The sequence below is a fragment of the Phyllobates terribilis genome, unplaced genomic scaffold (genome assembly GCF_046119375.1).
Source record: "Phyllobates terribilis strain yellow unplaced genomic scaffold, ASM4611937v1 Scaffold_3__8_contigs__length_932513732, whole genome shotgun sequence".
Taxonomy (NCBI): Eukaryota; Metazoa; Chordata; class Amphibia; order Anura; family Dendrobatidae; genus Phyllobates; species Phyllobates terribilis.
In genome coordinates, this window is record NW_027362763.1 from 537,575,206 (window position 1) to 537,596,080 (window position 20,875).

Genomic DNA, 20,875 nt, shown 5'->3' on the forward strand with positions numbered 1-20,875 from the left:
CCTCTTCTCTCAGTCCTTCTCCTCAGTGCTCCTCCCTACCATCAGGCCTTCTCCTCAACGTTCATCTCTGTCCTCAGGCCTTCTCCTCAGCATTCATTTCTGCCCTTAGGCCTTCTCCTCAGCGTTCATCTCTGCCCTCAGGCCTTCTCCTCAGCGTTCATATCTGCTCTCAGTCCTTCTCCTCCGCGCTCCTCCCTACCATCAGGCCTTCTCCTCAACGTTCATCTCTGCCCTCAGACCTTCTCCTCAACGTTCATCTCTGCCCTCAGGCCTTCTCCTCAGCGTTCATCTCTGCTCTCAGGCCTTCTCCTCAGCGTTCGTCTCTGCCCTCAGGCCTTCTCCTCAGTATTCCTCTCTGCCCTCAGGCCTTCTCCTCAGCGTTCATCTCTGCCCTCAGGCCTTCTCCTCTGCACTCCTCCCTACCATCAGGCCTTCTCAGCGTTCATCCCTGCTCCCAGACCTTCTACTCAGTGTTCATCTCTGCCCTCAGGCCTTCTCCTCAGCGTTCATCTCTGCCCTCAGGCCTTCTCCTCAGCATTCCTCCCTACCATCAGGCCTTCTCCTCAACGTTCATCTCTGCCCTCAGGCCTTCTCCTCAGCGTTCATCTGAGCTCTTAGGCCTTCTCCTCAGCGCTCCTCCCTACCATCAGGCCTTCTCCTCAACGTTCATCTCTGCCCTCAGGCCTTCTCCTCAACGTTCATCTCTGCCCTCATGCCTTCTCCTCAGCGTTCATCTCTGCTCTCAGGCCTTCTCCTCAGAGTTCGTCTCTGCCCTCAGGCCTTCTCCTCAGCGTTCATCTCTGCCCTCAGGCCTTCTCCTCAGCGTTCATCTCTGCCCTCAGGCCTTCTCCTCAGCGCTCCTCCCTACCATCAGGCCTTCTCCTCAATGTTCATCTCTGCCCTCAGACCTTTTCCTCAGTGTTCATCTCTGCCCTCAGGCCTTCTCCTCAGCATTCATCTCGGTCCTCAGGCCTTCTCCTCAGCGTTCCTCCCTACCATCAAGCCTTCTCCTCAACGTTCATCTCTGCCCTCAGGCCTTCTCCTCAGCTTTCAACTCTGCCCTCAGGCCTTCTCCTCAGCGTTCATCTCTGCTCTCAGGCCTTCTCCTCAGCGTTCATCTCTGCCCTCAGGCCTTCTCCTCAGCGCTCCTCCCTACCATCAGGCCTTCGCCTCAACGTTCATCTGTGCCCTCAGGCCTGTCCTCAGCACTCCTCCCTACCACCAGGCCTTCTCCTCAGCGTTCATCTCTGCCCTCAGGCCTTCTCCTCAGCGTTCATCTCTGCCCTCAGGCCTTCTCCTCAACGTTCATCTCTGCCCTTAGGCCTTCTCAGCGTTCATCTCTGCTCTCAGTCCTTCTCCTCAGCGTTCATCTCTGCTCTCAGTCCTTCTCCTCAGTGCCCCTCCCTACCATCAGGCCTTCTCCTCAACGTTCATCTCTGTCCTCAGGCCTTCTCCTCAACGTTCATCTCTGTCCTCAGGCCTTCTCCTCAACGTTCATCTCTGTCCTCAGGCCTTCTCCTCAACGTTCATCTCTGTCCTCAGGCCTTCCCCTCAACGTTCATCTCTGTCCTCATGCCTACTCCTCAGCATTCATCTCTGCCCTTAGGCCTTCTCCTCAGCGTTCATCTCTGCCCTCAGGCCTTCTCCTCAGCGTTCATATCTGCTCTCAGTCCTTCTCCTCCGCTCTCCTCCCTACCATCAGGCATTCTCCTCAACGTTCATCTCTGCCCTCATACCTTCTCCTCAACGTTCATCTCTGCCCTCAGGCCTTCTCCTCAGCGTTCATCTCTGCTCTCAGGCCTTCTCCTCAGCTTTTGTCTCTGCCCCTAGGCCTTCTCCTCAGCATTCCTCTCTGCCCTCAGGCCTTCTCTTCAGCGTTCATCTCTGCCCTCAGGCCTTCTCCTCTGCACTCCTCCCTACCATCAGGCCTTCTCAGAGTTCATCTCTGCTCTCAGACCTTCTCCTCAGTGTTCATCTCTGCCCTCATACCTTCTCCTCAGCGTTCATCTCTGCCCTCAGGCCTTCTCCTCAGCATTCCTCCCTACCATCAGGCCTTCTCCTCAACGTTCATCTCTGCCCTCAGGCCTTCTCCTCAGCGTTCATCTCAGCTCTTAAGCCTTCTCCTCAGCGCTCCTCCCTACCATCAGGCCTTCTCCTCAACGTTCATCTCTGCCCTCAGGCCTTCTCCTCAACGTTCATCTCTGCCCTCATGCCTTCTCCTCAGCGTTCATCTCTGCTCTCAGGCCTTCTCCTCAGAGTTCGTCTCTGCCCTCAGGCCTTCTCCTCAGCGTTCATCTCTGCCCTCAGGCCCTCTCCTCAGCGTTCATCTCTGCCCTCAGGCCTTCTCCTCAGCGCTCTTCCCTACCATCAGGCCTTCTCCTCAATGTTCATCTCTGCCCTCAGACCTTTTCCTCAGTGTTCATCTCTGCCCTCAGGCCTTCTCCTCAGCATTCATCTCGGTCCTCAGGCCTTCTCCTCAGCGTTCCTCCCTACCATCAAGCCTTCTCCTCAACGTTCATCTGTGCCCTCAGGCCTTCTCCTCAGCTTTCATCTCTGCCCTCAGGCCTTCTCCTCAGCGTTCATCTCTGCTCTCAGGCCTTCTCCTCAGCGTTCATCTCTGCCCTCAGGCCTTCTCCTCAGCGCTCCTCCCTACCATCAGGCCTTCGCCTCAACGTTCATCTGTGCCCTCAGGCCTCTCCTCAGCACTCCTCCCTACCACCAGGCCTTCTCCTCAACGTTCATCTCTGCCCTCAGGCCTTCTACTCAGCGTTCATCTCTGCCCTCAGGCCTTCTCCTCAACGTTCATCTCTGCCCTTAGGCCTTCTCAGCGTTCATCTCTGCTCTCAGTCCTTCTCCTCAGCGTTCATCTCTGCTCTCAGTCCTTCTCCTCAGTGCTCCTCCCTACCATCAGGCCTTCTCCTCAACGTTCATCTCTGTCCTCAGGCCTTCTCCTCAACGTTCATCTCTGTCCTCAGGCCTTCTCCTCAACGTTCATCTCTGTCCTCAGGCCTTCTCCTCAACATTCATCTCTGTCCTCATGCCTACTCCTCAGCATTCATCTCTGCCCTTAGGCCTTCTCCTCAGCGTTCATCTCTGCCCTCAGGCCTTCTCCTCAGCGTTCATCTCTGCCCTCAGGCCTTCTCCTCAACGTTCATCTCTGCCCTTAGGCCTTCTCAGCATTCCTCTCTGCTCTCAGTCCTTCTCCTCAGCGTTCATCTCTGCTCTCAGTCCTTCTGCTCAGTGCTCCTCCCTACCATCAGGCCTTCTCCTCAACGTTCATCTCTGTCCTCAGGCCTTCTCCTCAGCGCTCCTCCATACCATCAGGCCTTCTCCTCAACGTTTATCTCTGCCCTCAGGCCTTCTCCTCAGCATTCATTTCTGCCCTTAGGCCATCTCCTCAGCGTTCATCTCTGCTCTCAGGCCTTCTTCTCAGCGTTCATATCTGCTCTCAGTCCTTCTCCTCAGCGCTCCTCCCTACCATCAGGCCTTCCCCTCAACGTTTATCTCTGTCCTCAGGCCTTCTCCTCAGCGCTCCTCTATACCATCAGGCCTTCTCCTCACCGTTCATCTCTACCCTCAGACCTTCTCCTCAACGTTCATCTCTGCCCTCATGCCTTCTCCTCAGCGTTCATCTCTGCTCTCAGTCCTTCTCCTCAGCGTTCATCTCTGCTCTCAGTCCTTCTCCTCAGCGCTCCTCCCTACCATCAGGCCTTCTCCTCAACGTTCATCTCTGCCCTCAGGCCTTCTCCTCAACGTTCATCTCTGCCCTCAGGCCTTCTCCTCAGCGCTCCTCCCTACCACCAGGCCTTCTCCTCAACGTTCATCTCTGCCCTCAGGCCTTCTCCTCAGCGCTTCCCCCTACCATCAGGCCTTCTTCTCAACGATCATCTCTGCCCTCAGGCCTTCTCCTCAGCGCTCCTCCCTACCATCAGGCCTTCTCCTCAACGTTCATCTCTGCCCTCAGGCCTTCTCCTCAACGTTCATCTTTGCCCTCAGGCCTTCTCCTCAGCACTCCTCCCTACCACCAGGCCTTCTCCTCAACCTTCATCTCTGCCCTCAGGCCTTCTCGTCAGCGTTCTTCCCTACCACCAGTCCTTCTCCTCAACGTTCATCTCTGCCCTCAGGCCTTCTCTTCAGCGCTGCTCCCTACCATCAGGTCTTCTCCTCAACGTTCATCTCTGCCCTCAGGCCTTCTCCTCAGCGTTCATCTCTGCTCTAAGTCCTTCTCATCATCGTTCAGCTCTACCCTCAGGCCTTCTCCTCAGCGTTCATCTCTGCCCTCAGGCCTTCTCCTCAGTGTTCATCTCTGCCCTCAGGCCTTCTCCTCAGTGCTCCTCCCTAACATCAGGCCTTCTCCTCAACGTTCATCTCTGCCCTCAGTCCTTCTCCTAAGCATTCATCTCTGCCCTCAGGCCTTCTCCTCAGCATTCATCTCTGCCCTCAGGCCTTCTCCTCAGCGTTCAACTCTGCCCTCAGGACTTCTCCTCAGCGTTCATCTTTGCCCTCAGGCCTTCTCCTCAGCGCTCCTCCCTACCATCAGGTCTTCTCCTCAACTTTCATCTCTGCCGTCAGGCCTTATCCTCAGCGCTCCTCCCAACCATCAGGGCTTCTCCTCAACGTTCATCTCTGCCCTCAGGTCTTCTCCTCAGCGCTCCTCCCTACCATCAGGCCTTCTCCTCAACATTCATCTCTGTCTTCAGGCTTTCTCCTCAGCGTTCATCTTAGCTCTTAGGCCTTCTCCTCATCACTCCTCCCTACCATCAGGCCTACTCTTCAACGTTTATCTCTGCCCTCAGGCCTTCTCCTCAACGGTCATCTGTGCCCTCAGGCCTTCTCCTCAGCGTTCTTCTCTACCCTCAGGCCTTCTCCTCAGTGTTCATCTCTGCCCTCAGGCATTCTCCTCAGCGCTCCTCCCTACCACCAGGCCTTCTCCTCAACGTTCATCTCTGTCCTCAGGCCTTCTCGTCAGCATTCCTCCCTACCACCAGGCCTTCTCCTCAACGTTGATCTCTGCCCTCAGGCCTTCTCTTCAGCGCTCCTCTCTACCTTAAGGCCTTCTCCTCAACGTTCATCTCTGCCCTCAGGCCTTCTCCTCAGCGTTCATCTCTGCTCTAAGGCCTTCTCATCATCGTTCATCTCTACCCTCAGGCCTTCTCCTCAGCGTTCATCTCTGCCCTCAGGCCTTCTCCTCAGTGTTCATCTCTGCCCTCAGGCCTACTCCTCAGCGCTCTTCCCTACCATCAGGCCTTCTCCTCAACGTTCATCTCTGCCCTCAGGCCTTCTCCTCAGCATTCATCTCTGCCCTCAGGCCTTCTCCTCAGCGTTCATCTCTGCCCTCAGGACTTCTCCTCAGCGCTCCTCCCTACCATCTGGCCTTCTCCTCAACGTTCATCTCTGCCCTCAGACCTTCTCCTCAGTGTTCATCTCGGCCCTCAGGCCTTCTCCTCAGCGTTCATCTCTGCCCTCAGGCCTTCTCCTCCGCGTTCCTCCCTACCATCAGGCCTTCTCCTCAACGTTCATCTCTGCCCTCAGGCCCTCTCCTCAGCGTTCATCTCTGCTCTAAGGCCTTCTCATCATCGTTCAGCTCTACCCTCAGGCCTTCTCCTCAGCGTTCAACTCTGCCCTCAGACCTTCTCCTCAGTGTTCATCTCTGCCCTCAGGCCTTCTCCTCAGCGCTCCTCCCTACCATCAGGCCTTCTCCTCAACGTTCATCTCTGCCCTCAGTCCTTCTCCTCAGCGTTCATCTCTGCCCTCAGGCCTTCTCCTCAGCATTCATCTCTGCCCTCAGGCCTTCTCCTCAGCGTTCAACTCTGCCCTCAGGACTTCTCCTCAGCGTTCATCTTTGCCCTCAGGCCTTCTCCTCAGCGCTCCTCCCTACCATCAGGCCTTCTCCTCAACTTTCATCTCTGCCCTCAGGCCTTAGCCTCAGCGCTCCTCCCAACCATCAGGCCTTCTCCTCAACGTTCATCTCTGCCCTCAGTCCTTCTCCTCAGCGTTCATCTCTGCCCTCAGGCCTTCTCCTCAGCATTCATCTCTGCCCTCAGGCCTTCTCCTCAGCGTTCAACTCTGCCCTCAGGACTTCTCCTCAGCGTTCATCTTTGCCCTCAGGCCTTCTCCTCAGCGCTCCTCCCTACCATCAGGCCTTCTCCTCAACATTCATCTCTGTCTTCAGGCCTTCTCCTCAGCGTTCATCTTAGCTCTTAGGCCTTCTCCTCAGCGCTCCTCCCTACCATCAGGCCTACTCCTCAACGTTTATCTCTGCCCTCAGGCCTTCTCCTCAACGGTCATCTGTGCCCTCAGGCCTTCTCCTCAGCGTTCTTCTCTGCCCTCAGGCCTTCTCCTCAGTGTTCATCTCTGCCCTCAGGCATTCTCCTCAGCGCTCCTCCCTACCACCAAGCCTTCTCCTCAACGTTCATCTCTTTCCTCAGGCCTTCTCGTCAGCATTCCTCCCTACCACCAGGCCTTCTCCTCAACGTTGATCTCTGCCCTCAGGCCTTCTCTTCAGCGCTCCTCTCTACCATCAGGCCTTCTCCTCAACGTTCATCTCTGCCCTCAGGCCTTCTCCTCAGCGTTCATCTCTGCTCTAAGGCCTTCTCATCATCGTTCATCTCTACCCTCAGGCCTTCTCCTCAGCGTGAATCTCTGCCCTCAGGCCTTCTCCTCAGCGCTCTTCCCTACCATCAGGCCTTCTCCTCAACTTTCATCTCTGCCCTCAGGCCTTCTCCTCAGCATTCATCTCTGCCCTCAGGCCTTCTACTCAGCGTTCATCTCTGCCCTCAGGACTTCTCCTCAGCGCTCCTCCCTACCATCAGGCCTTCTCCTCAACGTTCATCTCTGCCCTCAGACCTTCTCCTCAGTGTTCATCTCGGCCCTTAGGCCTTCTCCTCAGCGTTCATCTCTGCCCTCAGGCCTTCTCCTCCGCGTTCCTCCCTACCATCAGGCCTTCTCATCAACGTTCATCTCTGCCCTCAGGCCTTCTCCTCAGCGTTCATCTCAGCTATTAGGCCTTCTCCTCACCGCTCCTCCCTACCATCAGGCCTTCTCCTCAACGTTCATCTCTGCCCTCCCGCCTTCTCCTCAACGTTCATCTCTGCCCTCAGGCCTTCTCCGCAGCGTTTATCTCTGCTCTCAGGCCTTCTCCTCAGAGTTCGTCTCTGCCCTCAGGCCTTCTCCTCAACGTTCATATCTGCCCTCAGGCCTTCTCCTCAGCGTTCATCTCTGCCCTCTGGCCTTCTCCTCAGCGCTCCTCCCTACCATCAGGCCTTCTCCTCAACGTTCATCTCTGCCCTCAGGCCTTCTCCTCAGCGCTCCTCGTTACCATCAGGCCTTCTCCGCAACGTTCATCTCTGCCCTCAGGCCTTCTCCTCAGCGTTCATCTCTGACCTCAGGACTTCTCCTCAGCGTTCATCTCTGCTCTCAGGCCTTCTCCTCAGCGTTCATCTCTGCCCTCAGGCCTTCTCCTCAGCGCTCCTTCTTACCATCAAGCCTTCTCCTCAACGTTCATCTCTGTCCTCAGGACTTCTCCTCAGCATTCATCTCTGCCCTTAGGCCTTCTCATCAGCATTCATATCTGCCCTTAGGCCTTCTCCTCAGCGATCATCTCTGCCCTCAGGCCTTCTCATCAGCGTTCATCTCTGCTCTCAGTCCTTCTCCACAGCGCTCCTCCCTACTATCAGGCCTTCTCCTCAACGTTCATCTCTGTCCTCAGGCCTTCTCCTCAGCGCTCCTCCATACCATCAGGCCTTCTCCTCAACGTTCATCTCTTCCCTCAGGCCTTCTCCTCAACGTTCATCTCAGCCCTCAGGCCTTCTCCTCAGCATTCATCTCTGCCCTTAGGCCTTCTCCTCAGCGTTCATCTCTGCTCTCAGTCCTTCTCCTCAGCGTTCATCTCTGCTCTCAGTCCTTCTCCTCAGCGCTCCTCCCTACCACCAGGCCTTCTCCTCAACGTTCATCTATGCCCTCAGGCCTTCTCCTCAGCGCTCCTCCCTACCATCAGGCCTGCTCTTCAACGTTCATCTCTGCCCTCAGGCCTTCTCCTCAGCGTTCATCTCAGCTCTTAGGCCTTCTCCTCAGCGCTCCTGCCTACCATCAGGCCTACTCCTCAACGTTCATCTCTGCCCTCAGGCCTTCTCCTCAACGTTCATCTGTGCCCTCAGGCCTTCTCCTCAGGGCTCATCTCTGCCCCCAAGCCTTCTCCTCAGCATTCATCTCTGCCCTCAGACCTTCTCCTCAGCGTACATCTCTGCCTTCAGGCCTTCTCCTCAGCGCTCCTCCCTGCCATCAGGCCTTCTCAACTTTCATTTCTGCCCTCAGGCCTTCTCCTCAGCGCTCCTCCCTATCATCAGGCCTTCGCCTCAACGTTCATCTCTGCCCTCAGGTCTTCTCCTAAGCGCTCCTCCCTACCATCAGGCCTTCTCCTCAACGTTCATCTCTGCCCTCAGGCCTTCTCCTCAGCGCTCATCTCAGCTCTTAGGCCTTCTTCTTAGCGCTCCTCCCTAACATCAGGCCATCTCATCAACATTCATCTCTGCCCTCAGGCCTTCTCCTCAACGTTCATCTCTGCCCTCAGGCCTTCTCCTCAGTGTTCATCTCTGCTCTCGGGCCTTCTCTTCAGCGTTTGTCTCTGCCCTCAGGCCTTCTCCTCAACGTTCATCTCTGCCCTCAGGCCTTCTCCTCAGAGTTCATCTCAGCTCTTAGGCCTTCTCCTCAGCGCTCCTCCCTACTATCAGGCCTTTTCCTCAGAGTTCGTCTCTGCCCTCAGGCCTTCTCCTAAGTGTTCATCTCTGCCCTCAGGCCTTCTCCTAAGCGTTCATCTCTGCCCTCAGGCCTTCTCCTCAGCGCGCCTCCCTACCATCAGGCCTTCTCCTCAACATTCATCTCTGCCCTCAGACCTTCTACTCAGCGTTCATCTCTGCTCTCAGGTCTTCTCCTCAACGTTCATCTCGGCCCTCAGGCCTTCTCCTCAGCGTTCATCTCAGCTCTTAGGCCTTCTCCTCAGCACTCCTGCCTACCATCAGGCCTTCTCCTCAACGTTCATCTATGCCCTCAGGCCTTCTCCTCAACATTCATCTCTGCCCTCAGACCTTCTCCTCAGTGTACATCTCTGTTCTCAAGCCTTCTCCTCAGCGTTCGTCTCTGCCCTCAGGCCTTCTCCTCACCGTTCATCTCTGCCCTCAGGCCTTCTCCTCAGCGTTCATCTCTGCCCTCAGGCCTTCTCCTCAGCGCTCCTCCCTACCATCAGGCCTTCTCCTCAACGTTCATCTCTGCCCTCAGACCTTCTCCTCAGTGTTCATCTCTGCCCTCAGGCCTTCTCCTCAGCGTTCATCTCTGCCCTCAGGCCTTCTCCTCAGCGTTGCTCCCTAACATCAAGCCTTCTCCTCAACGTTCATCTCTGCCCTTAGGCCTTCTTCTCAGCATTCATCTCTGCCCTTAGGCCTTCTCCTCAGCGTTCATCTCTGCTCTGTCCTTCTCCTCAGCGTTCATCTCTGCTCTCAGTCCTTCTCCTCAGCGCTCCTCCCTACCATCAGGCCTTCTCCTCAACGTTCATCTCTGCCGTCAGGCCTTGTCCTCAACGTTCATCTCTGCCCTCAGGCCTTCTCCTCAGCGCTCCTCAATACCACCAGGCCTTCTCCTTAACGTTCATCTCTGCCCTAGGACTTCTGCTCAGCGTTCCTCCCTACCATCAGGCCTTCTCCTCAATGTTCATCTCTGCCCTCAGGCCTTCTCCTCAGCGTTCATCTCTGCCCTCAGGCCTTCTCCTCAGCGTTCATATCTGCTTTCAGGCCTTCACCTCAGCACTCCTGCCTACCATCAGGCCTTCTCCTCAACGTCCATCTCTGCCCAGAGGCCTTCTCCTCAACATTCATCTCTACCCTCAGGCCTTCTCCTCAGCGTTCATCTCTGCCCACAGGCCTTCTCCTCAACGTTCATCTCTGCTTTCAGGCCTTCACCTCAGCACTCCTGCCTACCATCAGGCCTTCTCCTCAACGTCCATCTCTGCCCAGAGGCCTTCTCCTCAACGTTCATCTCTACCCTCAGGCCTTCTCCTCAGCGTTCATCTCTACCCTCAGGCCTTCTCCTCAGCGCTCCTCCCTACCATAAGATCTTCTCCTCAACTTTCATGTCTGCACTCAGGCCTTCTCCTCAGCGCTCCTCCCTACCATCAGGACTTCTCCTCAACATTCATCTCTGCCCTCAGGCCTTCTCCTCAACATTCATCTCTGTCCTCAGGCCTTCTCCTCAACATTCATCTCTGCCCTCAGGCCGTCTCCTCAGCGTTCATCTCTGCCCGCAGGCCTTCTCCTCAGCGTACATCTCTGCCATCATCCCTTCTCCTCAGCGCTACTCCCCACCATCAGGCATTCTCCTCAACTTTCATCTCTGCCCTCAGGCCTTCTCCTCAGCGCTCCTCCCTACCATCAGGCCTTCTCCTCAACATTCATCTCTGCCCTCAGACCTTCTCCTCAGCGTTCATCTCTGCTCTCAGGCCTTCTCCTCAACGTTCATCTCTGCCCTCAGGCCTTCTCCTCAGCGTTCATCTCAGCTCTTAGGCCTTCTCCTCAGCGCTCCTCCCTACCATCAGGCCTTCTCCTCAACGTTCATCTCTGCCCTCAGGCCTTCTCCTCAACATTCATCTCTGCCCTCAGACCTTCTCCTCAGCGTTCATCTCTGCTCTCAAGCCTTCTCCTCAGCGTTCGTCTCTGCCCTCAGGCCTTCTCCTCAGCGTTCATATCTGCCCTCAGGCCTTCTCTTCAGCGTTCATCTCTGCCCTCAGGCCTTCTCCTCAGCGCTCCTCCCTACCATCAGGCCTTCTCCTCAATGTTCATCTCTACCCTCAGACCTTCTCCTCAGCGTTCATCTCTGCCCTCAGGCCTTCTCCTCAGCGTTCATCTCTGCCCTCAGGCCTTCTCCTCAGCGTTCCTCCCTACCATCAAGAAATCTCCTCAACATTCATCTCTGCCCTTAGGCCTTCTCCTCAGCGTTCATCTCTGCCCTCAGGCCTTCTCCTCAGCGTACATCTCTGCTCTCAGGCCTTCTCCTCAGCGTTCATCTCTGCCCTCAGGCCTTCTCCTCAGCGCTCCTACCTACCATCAGGCCTTCGCCTCAACGTTCATCTCTGCCCTTAGGCCTCTCCTCAGCACTCCTCAAAACCACCAGGCCTTCTCCTCAACGTTCATCTCTGCCCTCAGGCCTTCTCCTCAGCGCTCCTCTCTACCATCAGGCCTTCTCCTCAATGTTCATCTCTGCCCTCAGGCCTTCTCCTCAGCGTTCATCTCTGCCCTCAGGCCTTCTCCTCAGCGTTCATCTCTGATCTCAGGCCTTCCCCTCACCACTCCTCCCTACCATCAGGCCTTCTCCTCAACGTTCATCTCTGCCCTCAGGCCTTCTCCTCAACGTTCATCTCTGCCCTCAGGCCTTCTCCTAAGGGTTCATCTCTGCCCTCAGGCCTTCTCCTCAGTGTTCATCTCTGCCCTCAGGTCTTCTCCTCAGCGCTCCTCCCTACCATCAGGCCTTATCCTCAACGTTCATCTCTGCTCACAGGCCTTCTCCTCAGCGCTCCTCCCTACCATCAGACCTTCTCCTCAACGTTCATCTCTGCCTTGAGGCCTTCTCCTCAGCATTCATCTCTGCCCTCAGGCCTTCTCCTCAGCATTCATCTCTGCTCTCAGTCCTTCTCCTCAGCGCTCCTCGCTACCATCAGGCCTTCTCCTCAGCGCTCTTCCCTGCCATCAGGCCTTCTCCTCAACGTTCATCTCTGCCCTCAGGCCTTCTCCTCAGCGCTCCTACCTACCATCAGGCCTTCTACTCAACGTTCATCTCTGTCCTCAGTCCTTCTCCTCAGCATTTATCTCTGCCCTTAGGCCTTCTCCTCAGCATTAATTTCTGCCCTTAGGACTTCTCCTCAACGTTCATCTCTGCCCTTAGGCCTTCTCCTCAATGTTCATCTCTGCCCTCAGACCTTCTCAGCGTTCATCTCTGCCCTCAGGCCTTCTACTCAGCTCTCCTCCCTACCATCAGGCCTTCTCCTCAGCGTTCATCTCTACTCTCAAGCCTTTTCCTCAGTGCTCTTCTCTACCATTAGGCCTTTTCCTCAACTTTCATCTCTGCCCTCAGGCCTTCTCCTCAGCGCTCCTCCCTACCATCAGGCCTTCTCCTCAACATTCATATCTGCCCTCAGGCTTTCTCCTCAGCGTTTATCTCTGCCCTCAGGCCTTCTCCTCAGCGTTCATCTCAGCCCTCAGGCCTTCTCCTCAGCGCTCCTCCCTACCATCAGGCCTTCTCCTCAGCGTACATCTCTGCTCTCAGGCCTTCTCCTCAGCGCTCCTCCCTACCATCAGGCCTTCTCCTCAACTTTCATTTCTGCCCTCAGGCCTTCTCTTCAGCGTTCCTCCCTACCATCAGGCCTTCTCCTCAACGTTCATCTCTGCCCTCAGGCCTTCTCCTCAGCGCTCCTCCCTACCATCAGGCCTTCTCCTCAACGTTCATCTCTGCCCTCAGGCCTTCTCCTCAGCGTTCATCTCAGCTCTTAAGCCTTCTACTCAGCGCTCCTCCCTACCATCAGGCCTTCTCCTCAACGTTCAACTCTGCCCTCAGGCCTTCTCCTCAACATTCAACTCTGCCCTCTGACCTTCTCCTCTGCGTTCATCTCTGCTCTCAGGCCTTCTCCTCAGCGTTTGTCTCTGCCATCAGGCCTTCTCCTCAGCGTTCATCTCAGCTCTTAGGCCTTCTCCTCAGCGCTCCTCCCTACCATCAGGCCTTCTCCTCAACGTTCATATCTGCCCTCAGGCCTTCTCCTCAACGTTCATCTCTGCCCTCAGACCTTCTCCTCAATATTCATCTCTGCCCTCAGACCTTCTCATCAGCGTTCTTCTCTGCTCTCAGGCCTTCTCCTCAGCATTCGTCTCTGCCCTCAGGCCTTCTCTTCAGCGTTCATCTCTGCCCTCAGGCCTTCTCCTCAGCGTTCATCTCTGCCCTCAGGCCTTCTCTTCAGCGCTCCACCCTACTATCAGGCCTTCTCCTCAACGTTCATCTCTTCCCTCAGACCTTCTCCTCAGTGTTCATCTCTGCCCTCAGGCCTTCTCCTCAGCGCTCCTCCTTACCATCAGGCCATCTCCTCAACTTTCAGCTCTGCCCTCAGGCCTTCTCCTCAGCGTTCCTCCCTACCATCAGGCCTTCTCCTCAGCGTACATCTCTGCCCTCAGGCCTTCTCCTCAGCGCTCCTCCCTACCATCAGGCCTTCTCCTCAACTTTCATCTCTGCCCTCAGGCCTTCTCCTCAGCGTTCCTCCCTACCATCAGGCCTTCTCCTCAACGTTCATCTCAGCCCTCAGGCCTTCTCCTCAGCGCTCCTCCCTACCATCAGGCCTTCTCCTCAACGTTCATCTCTGCCCTCAGGCCTTCTCCTCAGCGTTCATCTCAGCTCTTAGGCCTTCTACTCATCGCTCCTCCCTACCATCAGGCCTTCTCCTCAACGTTCATCCCTGCCCCCAGGCCTTCTCCTCTACATTCATCTCTGCCCTCAGACCTTCTCCTCTGCCTTTATCTCTGCTCTCAGGCCTTCTCCTCAGTGTTCGTCTCTGCCCTCAGGCCTTCTCCTCAGCGTTCATCTCAGCTCTTAGGCCTTCTCCTCAGCGCTCCTCCCTACCATCAGGCCTTCTCCTTAAAGTTCATCTCTACCCTCAGGCCTTCTCCTCAACGTTCATCTCTGCCCTCAGGCCTTCTCCTCAGCGCTCCTCCATACCACCAGGCCTTCTCCTCAACGTTCATCTCTGTCCTCAGGCCTTCTCCTCAGCGTTCCTCCCTACCATCAGGCCTTCTCCTCAATGTTCATCTCTGCCCTCAGGCCTTCTCCTCAGCATTCATCTCTGCCCTCAGGCCTTCTCTTCAGCGTTCATCTTTGCTCTCAGGCCTTCCCTTCTGCACTCCTCCCTACCATCAGGCCTTCTCTTCAACGTTCATCTCTGCCCTCAGGCCTTCTCCTCAACGTTCATCTCTGCCCTCAGACCTTCTCCTCAGCGTTCATCTCTGCCCTCATGCCTTCTCCTCAGCTCTCCTCCCTACCATCAGGCCTTCTCCTCAGTGTTCAACTCTACTCTCAAGCCTTCTCCTCAGCGCTCTTCCCTACCATTCGGATATCTCCTCAACTTTCATCTCTGCCCTCAGGCCTTCTCCTCAGCGCTCCTCCCTACCATCAGGCCTTCTCCTCAACATTCATCTCTGCCCTTAGGCCTTCTCCTCAGCATTTATCTCTGCCCTCAGGCCTTCTCCTCATCGTTCATCCCAGTCCTCAGGCCTTCTCCTCAGCGCTCCTCCCTACCATCAGGCCTTCTCCTCAGCGTACATCTCTGCCCTCAGGCCTTCTCCTCAGCGCTCCTCCCTACCATCAGGCCTTCTCCTCAACGTTCATCTCTGCCCTCAGGCCTTCTCCTCAGCGTTCATCTCAGCTCTTAGGCCTTCTACTCAGCGCTCCTCCCTACCATCAGGCTTTCTCCTCAACGTTCATCTCTGCCCCCAGGCCTTCTCAACATTCATCTCTGCCCTCAGACCTTCTCCTCTGCGTTTATCTCTGCCCTCAGGCCTTCTCCTCAGCGTTCATCTCAGCTCTTAGGCCTTCTCCTCAGCGCTCCTCCCTACCATCAGACCTTCTCCTCAAAGTTCATCTCTACCCTCAGGCCTTCTCCTCAACGTTCTTCTCTGCCCTCAGACCTTCTCCTCAATATTCATCTCTGCCCTCAGACCTTCTCATCAGCGTTCATCTCTGCTCTCAGGCCTTCTCCTTAGCGTTCGTCTCTGCCCTCAGGCCTTCTCCTCAACGTTCATCTCTTCCCTCAGACCTTCTCCTCAGTGTTCATCTCTGCCCTCAGGCCTTCTCCTCAGCGTTCATCTCTGCCCTCAGGCCTTCTCCTCAGCGTTCATCTCTGCACTCAGGTCTTCTCCTCAGCGTTCATCTCTGCTCTCAGGCCTTCTCCTCAGCGCTCCTCCCTACCATCAGGCCTTTGCCTCAACGTTCATCTCTGCCCTCAGGCCTCTCCGCAGCACTCCTCCCTACCACCAGGCCTTCTCCTCAATGTTCATCTCTGACCGCAGGCCTTCTCCTCAGCGCTCCTCCCTACCATCAGGCCTTCTTCTCAATGTTCATCTCTGCCCTCAGGCCTTCTCCTCAGCGTTCATCTCTGCCCTCAGGCCTTCTCCTCAGCGTTCATCTCTGCTCTCAGGCCTTCCCCTTAGCACTCCTCCCTACCATCAGCCCTTCTCCTCAACGTTCATCTCTGCCCTCAGGCATTCTCCTCAACGTTCATCTCTGCCCTCAGGCCTTCTCCTCAGCGTTCATCTGTGTCCTCAGGCCTTCTTCTCAGCGCTCCTCCCTATCATCAGGCCTTCTCCTCAACGTTCAACTCTGCCCTCAGGCCTTCTCCTCAGCGCTCCTCCCTACCATCAGGCCTTCTCCTCAACTTTCATCTCTGCCCTCAGGCCTTCTCCTCAGCGCTCCTCCCTACCATCAGGCCTTCTCCTCAACATTCATCTCTGCCCTCAGGCCTTCTCCTCAGCATTTATCTCTGCCCTCAGGCCTTCTCCTCAGCGTTCATCTCTGCCCTCAGGCCTTCTCCTCAGGGTTTATTTCTGCCCTCAGGCCTTCTCCTCAACGTTCATCTCTGCCCTCAGGTCTTCTCCTAAGCGTTCATCTCTGCCCTCAGGCCTTCTCCTCAGCGTTCATCTCTGCCCTCAGGTCTTCTCCTCAGCGCTCCTCCCTACCATCAGGCCTTCTCCTCAGCGTTCATCTCTGCCCTCAGGTCTTCTCCTCAGCGCTCCTCCCTACCATCAGGCCTTCTCCTCAGCGTTCATCTCTGCCCTCAAGCCTTCTCCTCAGCGTACATCTCTGCCCTCAGGCTTTCTCCTCAGCGCTCCTACCGACCATCAGGCCTTCTCCTCAACTTTCATCTCTGCCCTCAGGCCTTCTCCTCAGCGCTCCTCCCTACCATCAGGCCTTCTCCTCAACGTTCATCTCTGCCCTCAGGCCTTCTCCTCAGCGCTCCTCCCTACCATCAGGCCTTCTCCTCAATGTTAATCTCTGGCCTCAGGCCTTCTCCTCAACGTTCATCTCTGCCCTCAGACCTTCTGCTCAATATTCATCTCTCCCCTCAGACCTTCTACTCAGCGTTCATCTCTGCTCTCAGGCCTTCTCCTCAGCTTTCATCTTTGCCCTCAGGCCTTCTCCTCAGCGTTCATCTCTGCCCTCAGGCCTTCTCCTCAGCGTTCATCTCTGCCCTCAGGCCTTCTCCTCAGCGTTCATCTCTGCCCTTAGGCCTTCTCCTCAGCGCTCCACCCTACCATAAGGCCTTCTCCTCAACGTTCGTCTCTTCCCTCAGACCTTCTCCTCAGTGTTCATCTCTGCCCTCAGGCCTTCTCCTCAGCGTTCATCTCTGCCCTCAGGCCTTCTCCTCAGCGTTCCTCCCTACCATTAGGACTTCTCCTCAACGTTCATCTCTGCCCTCAGGCCTTCTCCTCAGCGTTCATCTCTGCCCTCAGGCCTTCTCCTCAGCGTTCATCTCTGCTCTCAGGCTTTCTCCTCAGCGTTCATCTCTGCTCTCAGGCTTTCTCCTCAGCGTTCATCTCTGCTCTCAGGCCTTCTCCTCAGCTTTCGTCTCTGCCCTCAGGCCTTCTCCTCTGCGTTTATCTCTGCCCTCAGGCCTTCTCCTCAATGTTAATCTCTGGCCTCAGGCCTTCTCCTCAACGTTCATCTCTGCCCTCAGACCTTCTGCTCAATATTCATCTCTGCCCTCAGACCTTCTCCTCAGCGTTCATCTCTGCCCTCAGGCCTTCTCCTCAGCGCTCCACCCTACCATAAGGCCTTCTCCTCAACCTTCGTCTCTTCCCTCAGACCTTCTCCTCAGTGTTCATCTCTGCCCTCAGGCCTTCTCCTCAGCGTTCATCTCTGCCCTCAGGCCTTCTCCTCAGCGTTCCTCCCTACCATTAGGACTTCTCCTCAACTTTCATCTCTGCCCTCAGGCCTTCTCCTCAGCGTTCATCTCTGCCCTCAGGCCTTCTCCTCAGCGTTCATCTCTGCTCTCAGGCTTTCTCCTCAGCGTTCATCTCTGCCCTCAGGCCTTCTCCTCAGCGCTCCTCCCTACCATCAGGCCTTTGCCTCAACGTTCATCTCTGCCCTCAGGCCTCTCCTCAGCACTCCTCCCTACCACCAGGCCTTCTCCTCAACGTTCATCTCTGCCCTCAGGCCTTCTCCTCAGCGTTCATCTCTGCCCTCAGGCCTTCTCCTCAGCGTTCATCTCTGCTCTCAGGCTTTCTCCTCAGCGTTCATCTCTGCTCTCAGGCCTTCTCCTCAGCTTTCGTCTCTGCCCTCAGGCCTTCTCCTCTGCGTTTATCTCTGCCCTCAGGCCTTCTCCTCAGCGTTCATCTCTGCCCTCAGGCCTTCTCCTCAGGGTTTATTTCTGCCCTCAGGCCTTCTCCTCAACGTTCATCTCTGCCCTCAGGTCTTCTCCTAAGCGTTCATCTCTGCCCTCAGGCCTTCTCCTCAGCGTTCATCTCTGCCCTCAGGTCTTCTCCTCAGCGCTCCTCCCTACCATCAGGCCTTCTCCTCAGCGTTCATCTCTGCCCTCAGGTCTTCTCCTCAGCGCTCCTCCCTACCATCAGGCCTTCTCCTCAGCGTTCATCTCTGCCCTCAAGCCTTCTCCTCAGCGTACATCTCTGCCCTCAGGCTTTCTCCTCAGCGCTCCTACCGACCATCAGGCCTTCTCCTCAACTTTCATCTCTGCCCTCAGGCCTTCTCCTCAGCGCTCCTCCCTACCATCAGGCCTTCTCCTCAACGTTCATCTCTGCCCTCAGGCCTTCTCCTCAGCGCTCCTCCCTACCATCAGGCCTTCTCCTCAATGTTAATCTCTGGCCTCAGGCCTTCTCCTCAACGTTCATCTCTGCCCTCAGACCTTCTGCTCAATATTCATCTCTCCCCTCAGACCTTCTCCTCAGCGTTCATCTCTGCTCTCAGGCCTTCTCCTCAGCTTTCATCTTTGCCCTCAGGCCTTCTCCTCAGCGTTCATCTCTGCCCTCAGGCCTTCTCCTCAGCGTTCATCTCTGCCCTCAGGCCTTCTCCTCAGCGTTCATCTCTGCCCTTAGGCCTTCTCCTCAGCGCTCCACCCTACCATAAGGCCTTCTCCTCAACGTTCGTCTCTTCCCTCAGACCTTCTCCTCAGTGTTCATCTCTGCCCTCAGGCCTTCTCCTCAGCGTTCATCTCTGCCCTCAGGCCTTCTCCTCAGCGTTCCTCCCTACCATTAGGACTTCTCCTCAACGTTCATCTCTGCCCTCAGGCCTTCTCCTCAGCGTACATCTCTGCCCTCAGGCCTTCTCCTCAGCGTTCATCTCTGCTCTCAGGCTTTCTCCTCAGCGTTCATCTCTGCTCTCAGGCTTTCTCCTCAGCGTTCATCTCTGCTCTCAGGCCTTCTCCTCAGCTTTCGTCTCTGCCCTCAGGCCTTCTCCTCTGCGTTTATCTCTGCCCTCAGGCCTTCTCCTCAATGTTAATCTCTGGCCTCAGGCCTTCTCCTCAACGTTCATCTCTGCCCTCAGACCTTCTGCTCAATATTCATCTCTGCCCTCAGACCTTCTCCTCAGCGTTCATCTCTGCCCTCAGGCCTTCTCCTCAGCGCTCCACCCTACCATAAGGCCTTCTCCTCAACCTTCGTCTCTTCCCTCAGACCTTCTCCTCAGTGTTCATCTCTGCCCTCAGGCCTTCTCCTCAGCGTTCATCTCTGCCCTCAGGCCTTCTCCTCAGCGTTCCTCCCTACCATTAGGACTTCTCCTCAACTTTCATCTCTGCCCTCAGGCCTTCTCCTCAGCGTTCATCTCTGCCCTCAGGCCGTCTCCTCAGCGTTCATCTCTGCTCTCAGGCTTTCTCCTCAGCGTTCATCTCTGCCCTCAGGCCTTCTCCTCAGCGCTCCTCCCTACCATCAGGCCTTTGCCTCAACGTTCATCTTTGCCCTCAGGCCTCTCCTCAGCACTCCTCCCTACCACCAAGCCTTCTCCTCAACGTTCATCTCTGCCCTCAGGCCTTCTCCTCAGCGTTCATCTCTGCCCTCAGGCCTTCTCCTCAGCGTTCATCTCTGCTCTCAGGCTTTCTCCTCAGCGTTCATCTCTGCTCTCAGGCCTTCTCCTCAGCTTTCGTCTCTGCCCTCAGGCCTTCTCCTCTGCGTTTATCTCTGCCCTCAGGCCTTCTCCTCAGCGTTCATCTCTGCCCTCAGGCCTTCTCCTCAGGGTTTATTTCTGCCCTCAGGCCTTCTCCTCAACGTTCATCTCTGCCCTCAGGTCTTCTCCTAAGCGTTCATCTCTGCCCTCAGGCCTTCTCCTCAGCGTTCATCTCTGCCCTCAGGTCTTCTCCTCAGCGCTCCTCCCTACCATCAGGCCTTCTCCTCAGCGTTCATCTCTGCCCTCAGGTCTTCTCCTCAGCGCTCCTCCCTACCATCAGGCCTTCTCCTCAGCGTTCATCTCTGCCCTCAAGCCTTCTCCTCAGCGTACATCTCTGCCCTCAGACTTTCTCCTCAGCGCTCCTACCGACCATCAGGCCTTCTCCTCAACTTTCATCTCTGCCCTCAGGCCTTCTCCTCAGCGCTCCTCCCTACCATCAGGCCTTCTCCTCAACGTTCATCTCTGCCCTCAGGCCTTCTCCTCAGCGCTCCTCCCTACCATCAGGCCTTCTCCTCAATGTTAATCTCTGGCCTCAGGCCTTCTCCTCAACGTTCATCTCTGCCCTCAGACCTTCTGCTCAATATTCATCTCTGCCCTCAGACCTTCTCCTCAGCGTTCATCTCTGCTCTCAGGCCTTCTCCTCAGCTTTCGTCTCTGCCCTCAGGCCTTCTCCTCAGCGTTCATCTCTGCCCTCAGGCCTTCTCCTCAGCGTTCATCTCTGCCCTCGGGCCTTCTCCTCAGCGTTCATCTCTGCCCTCAGGCCTTCTCCTCAGCGCTCCACCCTACCATAAGGCCTTCTCCTCAACGTTCGTCTCTTCCCTCAGACCTTCTCCTCAGTGTTCATCTCTGCCCTCAGGCCTTCTCCTCAGCGTTCATCTCTGCCCTCAGGCCTTCTCCTCAGCGTTCCTCCCTACCATTAGGACTTCTCCTCAACGTTCATCTCTGCCCTCAGGCCTTCTCCTCAGCGTTCATCTCTGCCCTCAGGCCTTCTCCTCAGCGTTCATCTCTGCTCTCAGGCTTTCTCCTCAGCGTTCATCTCTGCCCTCAGGCCTTCTCCTCAGCGCTCCTCCCTACCATCAGGCCTTTGCCTCAACGTTCATCTCTGCCCTCAGGCCTCTCCTTAGCACTCCTCCCTACCACCAGGCCTTCTCCTCAACGTTCATCTCTGCCCTCAGGCCTTCTACTCAGCGCTCCTCCCTACCATCAGGCCTTCTCCTCAATGTTCATCTCTGCCCTCAGACCTTCTCCTCAGGGTTCATCTCTGCCCTCAGGCCTTCTCCTCAGCTTTCATCTCTGCTCTCAGGCCTTCCCCTCAGCACTCCTCCCTACCATCAGCCCTTCTCCTCAACGTTCATCTCTGCACTCAGGCATTCTCCTCAACGTTCATCTCTGCCCTCAGTCCTTCTCCTCAGCGTTCATCTCTGCCCTCAGGCCTTCTCCTCAGCGCTCCTCCCTATCATCAGGCCTTCTCCTCAATGTTCATCTCTGCCCTCAGGCCTTCTCCTCAGCGCTCCTCCCTACCATCAGGCCTTCTCCTCAACTTTCATCTCTGCCCTCAGGCTTTCTCCTCAGCTCTCCTCCCTACCTTCAGGCCTTCTCCTCAACATTCATCTCTGCCCTCAGGCCTTCTCCTCAGCGTTTTGTCTCTGCCCTCAGGCCTTCTCCTCAGCGTTCATCTCAGCCCTCA